Source organism: Macrobrachium nipponense, chromosome 10 (genome assembly GCF_015104395.2).
Source record: "Macrobrachium nipponense isolate FS-2020 chromosome 10, ASM1510439v2, whole genome shotgun sequence".
NCBI lineage: Eukaryota > Metazoa > Arthropoda > Malacostraca > Decapoda > Palaemonidae > Macrobrachium > Macrobrachium nipponense.
This window is the reverse complement of record NC_087204.1, coordinates 34,394,207-34,404,206: the sequence shown is the minus strand read 5'-3', so window position 1 is coordinate 34,404,206 and position 10,000 is coordinate 34,394,207.

Below are 10,000 nucleotides of genomic sequence, written 5' to 3'. Positions count from 1 at the left end.
GATTAATATTTCCTTAATAAAAACAAGAAACATCACTCCTTTCAAAAAATAACAATGACAAAACTCCCAAAATACTGATATTTCCTTTAAAAGCGAGATGTGTGTGTTTCTCCTTTGTTGAGTTCTACTGACGTGGAAGAAGGCGTCGGCCTGAATAATTATACGACTTCCTTTTGCGCCCAGGACCTCCCAATTAGCAGGTGATTCTAAAGCTGCCAGCCCCGTAAATGTGGCCCCGGTAATGCCTAGCTGGGGCTTAAAAAATGTCCCTTTGTTCCCTCAGAGGCTGCGTTTATGAGAGAGAGAGAGAGAGAGAGAGAGAGAGAGAGAGAGAGAGAGAGAGAGATATTACCAGAGGAAGTAAATTGTCAATAAATAAATGTTTCCAAAACTCTGGAATTCTCAGAAAGAGGCAGAGGAGAGAGAGAGAGAGAGAGAGAGAGAGAGAGAGAGAGAGAGAGAGCGTTTATCAGAGGAGGTATTACCAAGGAGGAGGTAAATTATCAATAAATAAATGTTTCCAAAACTCTGGAATTCTCAGAGAGAGAGAGAGAGAGAGAGAGAGAGAGAGAGAGAGAGAGAGAGAGAGAGAGAGAGAGAGAGAGAGAGAGAGAGAGAGAGAGAGAGAGAGGAGGTAAATTGCCAACAAATAAATGTTTAAAAAACAAAATCTGGAATTCTCAGAGAGAGAGAGAGAGCAGAGAGAGAGAGAGAGAGAGAGAGAGAGAGGAGGTAAATTGTCAACAAATAAATGTTTTCAAGAACTCTGGAATTCTCAGAGTAGTACATACATTCATACATACAAGTAAGTTCTGTATTAGCAAATACCTTTATCACGTTGATAGATTACTATAAAACGTAGAGTTTTGTGAATATAATATATATATATATATATATATATATATATATATATATATATATATATATATGTATATATATATATATATATATATATATTATATATATAGTATATATATATATATAATAAGTATTAATGACATATCCCTTTTCTAATAATAATATATTTATTAAGAACCGTAGATTTGTTAGTAATGCCGTTTGGCCTCATATGTGGCAGACTACAACACCGGATATAAATGATTTATCTCTCCTATGAGTAGAATTTTTATCATAAGATTTATTTTCATTCACATTCACATCCTGCCAAAGGGTATGTAAGTGTATATGTATGTATGTATGTATGTATGCATATGTAGCTATACGTACAACACACTCACACATACATACATACGAAATAAATTTTATGTATATATATATATATATATATATATGCAAATATATAATATATATATATATATATATATATATATATATATATATATATATATATATATATAATATATATATATACTATATATATATATATATTTATATATATTAATATATATGTATATGTATATATATATATATTATATTAAATGTATATATATACATATATGTATATATATATATATATATATATATATATTATATATATATATATATATATATATATATATATATATATATCTATATATATGTATATATATATATATGTATGTATGCATGTACGTATATATATATATATATATATATATATATATATATATATATATATATATATATATATGTATATATATACTATATATATATATATATGTCTATATATATATATATATATATTATATATCTATATATATATATATATATATATATATATATGTATGTATATATATATTTATATATATATATACTATATATATATATATATATATATATATATATATATATACTATATATATTATATATATATGTATGTATATATAGTATATATATATATATATATATATATATATATATATACATTATATGTATGTATGTATATATAGTATATATATATATATATATTGTAATCTCATCTTAAATTATTTCTTTGTTTCTCTTAACGTAAGTTAAATTTTTTTTTTTTTTTTTTTGTCTTTCAATGTCTCGAGAAACTGCTTGTTGAATCTTTTCGCTCCCCTCAAGGGTTTTTGTTTTTGTTGTTATAGTTTTATTTATCCGCTCGTTTCCCTATTTTCATGTTTCAACGAGTGGAGGATCGTCTTCAGTAATTGCCTCTTTCGCCTGATGGTTTTACGCTGTCAAAACGTACTTAATGTGGGAGAGGTTTTCATCATGGAAGGTTAATCGTTACGGTTCCCCTAAGAAGGGAGGTTCAGCATCACCATTTATACCGCGCTCTTCGTCATTGTTTTTCTGCAACATTGCCTTCTGCCACGGACAGGACTTTGAGACGCTCGCTTCACTTTTATAAAAACGCCAAGCTGCTGTTGGTGGTGAGGGTTTGTCCCGTGCCCTCTTGTGCGAGTTTGTCTGTGGGCTTTCATTTTTTTTTGCCCCCGTATGACCAAGGCCCAGACCTTGCATCGACGACGACGACGAGTGCACTGCTGTATCCTCCGGGAATCGTCAGGAGGCCTTCTGAGGCCGGAGAAGGGTGAGCATCCCCTTTTGCCCTTATATACTTTCCCCTTTACGTGAGTGGACTCATAAATGTTTTTGAGTGTTGCTGCCAAGCATCAAGTGGAGGCTCCCGCGAGAGCCTTGTAGACGGTTTTCTTCGACTGAAGCAGTTTCAGTGAGATTTTGATATGATTTGATGAATGAACAATTAATTACGTATCGATTGGATGAACTAAGGTGTATCCTAATTATTTTTTTGTTGCTGTAAATTATTAGTGTTAAGGAAAAGTCAGTTATTAGTATTAAGTTTCTTGGCTTTTTCTCCAACCTATCGTGTACACGTGGAGTGAGTGTTGATTTCGTTCTTCTACTGTGACATTTCTCTCTTACTCTGCGGTATAATAGTTAGGTAGGAGTTTGAGGTATGTGAGGACAATTATTGTATATGCTTGGGTGCTTATTTTTCTAGTTCCTCAAGCAGGTTTTCGAGGACATTTCTTTGAATTTTATTTGTGAATAAATAAGTGTAAAATTTAGACATTTTTTTTTTTTGTCTCCCCCTTTGAGTGTTTCGTTACCTGAAGTCTTGTGTATAGTAAATCTTTGTCTGGACTGGCAATTGATTTATTGAACGGAGGACCTGTTTAAAAAAAAAAAATAGAGTAATGACAATAATTTATTGTCTCTTAAAGAAAGTTCATAACAAATTTGGCGACCGTGATAGGATCCTCTGAGTTCACACAGGCTTTGGTTACGGGACACTCGGGGAGGTGTGAAAGCCATTGAACTGATTTAGGTTGGTAGGCAGATCCCTATTTTTGAAGTTAGTTAAAATGTATTATTTTGAGGATGAGGAAGAAACTTCGGTAGTCAGGTTTTTAGCTGATCCTAACTGGGAGAGGAACTTGTTTGAGCTTAGAAAGGATCAGTTGTACATTATATCGGAGTTCCTAATTTAGGTTTGGCCACAGAGGTAAAGAAAGGACATTTGTTATTCAGGTGATTAGGGCTGCTAAGGAGTATAAAGAAAATGAAAAGGATCATATAAAAGAAAGTGACCCGACAGCTGTGAGCGTTAAAATTTTAGGGGATGATATTGATGAGGTCTGTGGTAACAAGGACGGTCCATAGAACTATTACGGGGAAAAAGCTCGTATTCGTGTTGTTAGACTTGAAAGCTTTACAGCTCAAGGCCGATGAACGGGATAAAGAACGTGCCCATGAAATCGAGATGTTAACTTTACAAAAAATTCTTAAACAAGGTAGAAATAATAACCAGACTAATATGTCTCGTGATGAGGGTAAATTCAATATGGTTTTACTGCTTTGAAACTCGTGCTCAATTTTCGGAGGATGATGTAAATGAATTTTTTCATTGCTTTTGAGCGTATAGCGAAGAAATTGGGAGTGGCCACTCGATATGTGGACAACGTTGATTCAGTGCAGGTTTGTTGGGAAGGCCCAAAGTAGTTTCAACACTTTGGATGAGACTCTGGCATCCGATTATGATAGTGTTAAGTCTCATCATTTTGAAAGCCTATGGATCTGGTGCCAGAGGCTTATCGGCAAAAATTTAGAAATTTAAAGAAAGCACGCGGAGACATACGTCGAGTTTGCCAGGAAAAAGACCCCATTTCTGGATGATTGGCTGAAGTCAAAAGAGGTGGATGACTTTGCTAAATTGAGGGAGCTTGTTTTGGCAGAGGAGTTTAAAAGAAATCTCGGAGATGCGTATCCATTTGGAGGAGCTGAAAATAGATTCGGTACAGGAGCTCGCCGTCTCCTCTGATGAGTACGCTCTCACCCATAAGGAGGAACCTTTAGGTAATAATGATAGCCAGGGAAGAAGTTCCTTCAACCTCGGACGAATTTGGACAGTCATCCGGAAGGAGGGTCTATGAGGATCATAGGAATATAGTAATAATAACAATAAAAAAGGTAATGGTGATGGTAATAATAAAGGGGTCAGTGTGAATCACAAAGTTTTGTGAATAGCTACCGACCTAATGATAGTGGTAGGAACTATGAGAGACACTTCTCAATATAATAATATAAGGTGTTATTATTGTCAAGGCAGGCCTGGGCATTCAAAGGCAAATTGTTTCTTTCGTAAGAGGCAGTTGGAAAACAATCAAAGTCCTATAGGAGTAGTTACTGAGAAAATAACCAAAGGCAAATGGTAGTAAATGAAAATGATAAATGACTAAAATTTCACAAATATATTTCGGACGGGATAGTATATTCTGATTGTGACAAGCGTTTCGCACGAGGTGTTAAAATTTTGAGAGATACTGGTGCCGCACAATCACTCATTTTGAAACTGCGCTTCCAGAGAAATTTATATTTGCTAATAATGATTTTGTTGTGCTTGGAGGTTTTCCTAACTCTGTTTCCTCTTACCCTCTAGAGGACCATGTATGTTGAATGTAAATATTTTTCTGGGTTTGGCTAAACTTGCGGTAGTTAGCAGTTTACCAGTTCCTGGTATTCACCTTTTGTTAGGAAATGATTTGGCCTCTGATTATGATAATTTATTATTACCTATTTTGACAATTGTGTCCGAAGTAGGCGTATCGGGTGAGCCTATCTCGGTCGTGACCCGTTCAAAGTCACGAGACGTTGATCTCGAAGATGTCGATCTTGATTTAGAAGTAGTTGACAGACAGGTGACAGACTGTATGACTCGTAGTAGTAGTAGTAGTAGTAGCGATAGTAGTTGTAGTAGCATAATGAAGTTAATAATTTGAGGAATATTAAGGGTGGGACTGAAAACTTTCAAAAGGAACAAGGTAAAGAATTTACTGGATATAACCTTGGTATTCCCGAGAATTTGACGAAACCTGTCATCGTCAAGGAGGGTGGTTTGATCTACCGTTTTAGCAGGTCGGCGGATGCACCTGCGGAACAGGTAGAGGTCAGGAGACAGTTGTTGGTCCCTAGTGAGTATCGTGATAAACTTTTGTTCCTGGCGCACGAAAATAATTTATCTGGTCATTTTGGTGTAAGAAAGACTTTTCAGAAATTAGCTGAATCTTTTTATTGGCCAGGGATGCGCAAGGATGTCAAGAGTCATGTGTTATCGTGTAGATGTGTCAACTTGTTGGAAAACCTAATCAGAAGGTACCGAAGGCTCCTCTTATTCCATCCCGGCAGTCGGGGAGCCATTCGGGAAGTGATCATAGATGTAGTTGGGCCCTTTGCCGCGGACGCGCGGTGGGAATGAATACATTTTTACTATAGTAGATAGGATGTCCCGCTTCCCTGAGGCTCTCCCGCTGAGGAGTATTCGGGCGGAGAAAGTTGTTGATTGTCTGGTTGGATTTTTCACGAGGTTTGGATTTCCGAAAGTAGTACAGAGTGACTGTGGAACAACTTTACTAGTAAATATTTCAAAAGCGAATGACCGAACTAGGGATAAATCATATAACTTCTTCACCTTATTATCATAAACCAAAAGCCAGGGTCAGGTGGAGAGATTTCATCAGACTCTTAAATCTGTACTAAAGAAATTCTGTTTTGAGACAGGTAATGACTGGGATAAAGAGTTGCCGTATGCACTGTTTTGCTATACGGTCAATTCCTAATGAGTCTGTTGGTTTTTCTCCATTTCAATTGATATTTGGCCATTGTCAGGGGTCCCCTGGATGTGGTAAGGGAACATTGGGAGGGAGATAGTCCTGTATGTTAATGTTTTAGATCATGTCTCCACTTTACAGGAAAAGTTGCATCGAGCTCGGACTTTTGCTCAGGAACACCTGGCTGAAGCCCAAGCATCCATGAAGTATAACTATGATGTAGGTACTCGTATAAGGAGCTTTAATGTTGTGACCAAGTGCTGGTGTTGTTTCCTATACCTGGAAATCCTCTGAAAGCCCAATTTCAGGTCCGTGGAAGATACTTAAGAAGAAAATAAATGATGTAAAATTATCTAATTGAAACGCCGGATAAGAGACGGAAGTCCTCGTATATGTCATATAAATATGATTAAACCTAATATTAGTAGAGGTAATGATGTAATTGTTGAACAGTGAGTGTCGTAGATGTAGAAGTAGAACCATTTTTGAGTGACAAATTGCCAGTAAGTCCGAATGGGTTGAAGAGTAACTTCTGATATTTTAAATATCTAACATTAAATTTCAGCACCTGGACGTTGGTAAGGCAAAATCTTTAATGAAATTAATTAATGACTACAAAGATCTTTTCAGGACACACCAGGTAGGACAAATATCTACAACATGATGTCGATGTTGGGGAGGCTCAGCCTATTAAACAGTGCCCCTATGGATGCTGAAACCCCCCTCAAAAGAGAGATAGTCAAGGAGGAAGTAAATTATATGCTTAACCATGATCTCATCGAGCCAAGCTGTAGTCCTTGGAGTTCGCCTGTGGTCTTGTTAAGAAAGAAGGCGAGAGCACCGCCTCTGCTTTGACTATCGAAAGGTGAACGCCGCCACTAAAACAGACTCCTTCCCTTTGCCTCGGTAGAAGACTGCATTGACAGAGTTGGGTCTGCCAGGTATATTAGTAATTCGATTTACTAAAAGGTTATTGGCAGGTAGGTCTTACACCCGAGGCTAAGAAAATCTCTGCTTTTGTTACGGGTGACGGTTTGTTTTGAATGTAAAGTCATGCCGTTTTGGAATGAAAGAATGCAGCCGCCACATTTCTTTCAAAGGCTGATGAACTTTATAACTAGTCGTCTGGAGGGATGTGTTGTTTACATTGATGATCTAGTGGTATACAGTGATGACTGGGATACACACCTAAAACGAATTGAGGCTTTGTTTGAGGCACTGCGGAGGGCTGGACTAGTCATCAATTTAAGAAAGAGCGAATTTGCTCAGGCAAAAGTTACCTATCTTGGGCATGAAATTGGTTTGGGTAAAGTCGCCCCGAAACAAGCGAATGTCGAAGCGATTACAGTCTACCCAGTTCCTCAAAATAGAGGGGGTGTGAGACGGTTTTTAGGAATGGTAGGGTATTATCGTAAGTTTATAAAGAATTTTTTCTGACCTCGCCACTCCCCTGACTGAATTATTAAAGAAAAATGTAACATTTCTGTGGAATAGCGAGTGTCAGAGGGCATTTGAAAGCTTAAAATCTACCTTAATAACTTTTCCTTTGTTACGTTCACCTGATTTTTTCTCTCCCTTTTTGTTTATCCACTGATGCAAGTGACACAGGAATAGGTGCCGTCCTACTTCAGAGGACTGCAATGGACCATGCATCCCGTCGCTTTCTTTTCAAAGAAACTACTACCTGCTGAACGCCGATACTCTACTATTGAGAAGGAAGCCTTGTGTTTGGTCAGGGCCATCATTCATTTTTGATGTTTTTTATTTGTCAGCCTCTGCTGAGCCCATTAAGGTCTATACGGATCATAATCCGTTAATATTTTTGAATAAATTTAAGGATAAAAATCAGCGTATTTTGCGCTGGAGTTTGCTTTTGCAGGAGTATCCGTTGTCTATACAACTATAGCTGTAATATAAATACTGTACCCGATGTCCTTTCTAGGTCATTTGATGGAGTTTAGGACAGTGGCCATGTTTTATTGTTTTAGGACTCCGTATATTTTGTGCAAACTGTTTTTAGGTTAGCAGTAGTTCGTTTAAGGCATATTTATTATTAAGCTTTAATATTAGTTTGTTTCCTTACACAAATAAATTTTTATTGAATGTTTTACCTTTTATGTAATTGGTTCGTTAAATTTGACTAGTTGTGAGAGGAATCATTTTAACTTTAATTAAAAAAAAAATAATTAATTATTTTTTTTCCTTTGAGGGGGAAGCTGTAATATCATCTTAAATTATTTCTTTGGTTTCTCTTAACGTAAGTTAAATTTTTTTTTTTTTTTTTTTTTTTTTTGTCTTTCAAGTCTCGAGAAACTGCTTGTTGAATCTTTTCGCTCCCCTCAAGGGTTTGTTTTTGTGTTATAGTTTTTATTTATCCGCTCGTTTCCCTATTTTCATGTTTCAACGAGTGGAGGATCGTCTTCAGTAATTGCCTCTTTCGTCTGATGGTTTTACGCTGTCAAACGTACTTAATGTGGGAGAGGTTTTGTTTTTCATCATGGAAGGTTAATCGTTACGGTTCCCCGAAGGGAGGTTCAGCATCACCCATTTATCCGCACTCTTCGTCATTGTTTTCTCTGCAACATTGCCTTCTGGCCACGGACAGGACTTTGAGACGCTCGCTTCACTTTTATAAAAACAAACGCCAAGCTGCTGTTGGTGGTGAGGGCTTGTCCCGTGCCCTCTTGTGCGAGTTTGTCTGTGGGCTTTCATTATTTTGCCTCCGTATACCAAGGCCCAGACCTTGCTCGACGACGACGACGAGTGCACTGCTGTATCCTCCGGAATCGTCAGGAGGCCTTCTGAGGCCGGAGAAGGGTGAGCATCCCCTTTTGCCCTTATATACTTTCCCCTTTACGTGAGTGGACTCATAAATGTTTTTGAGTGTTGCTGCCAAGCATCAAGTGGAGGCTCCCGCGAGAGCCTTTGTAGACGTTTTCTTCGATGAAGCAGTTTCAGTGAGATTTTGATATGATTTGATGAACAATTAATTACGTATCGATTGGATGAACTAAGGTGTATCCTAATTATTTTTTTTGTTGCTGTAAATTATTAGTGTTAAGGAAAGTCAGTTATTAGTATTAAGTTTCTTCGGCTTTTTCTCCACCTATCGTGTACGTGAGTGAGTGTTTGATTTCGTTCTTCTACTGTGACATTTCTCTCTTACTCTGCGGTATAATAGTTAGGTAGGAGTTTGAGGTGTGAGGGACAATTATTGTATATGCTTGGGTGCTTATTTTTCTAGTTCCTCAAGCAGGTTTTCGAGGACATTTTCTTTTGAATTTTATTTGTGAATAAATAAGTGTAAAATTTAGAACATTTTCTTTTTTTTGTCTCCCCCTTGAGTGTTTCGTTACCTGAAGTCTTGTGTATAGTAAATCTTTGTCTGGACTGGCAATTGATTTATTGAACGGAGGACCTGTTAAAAAAAAAAAAATAGAGTAATGACAATAATTTATTGTCTCTTAAAGAAAGTTCATAACAATATATATATATATCTATATATACTATATATACTATATATATATATATATATATATATATATATATATATATCTATATATATATATATATATATATATATATATATATATATATATATATATATATATATGATATATCTATATATATATATATATATATATATATATATGTATATATATATATATATATCTATATATATATATATATATATATATATATGTATATATATCATATATATATATCTATATATATATATATCTATATATATATATATATATATATGTATATATATATCTATATATATATATATATATATATATATATATATATATATATATATTCATATATGTATATATATATTTTATCTGTATATGTATATATATATATACTATATATATATAGATCTATATATATATATATATATATATATATTGCACGTATATATACGTACATACATACGTACATACATACATGCA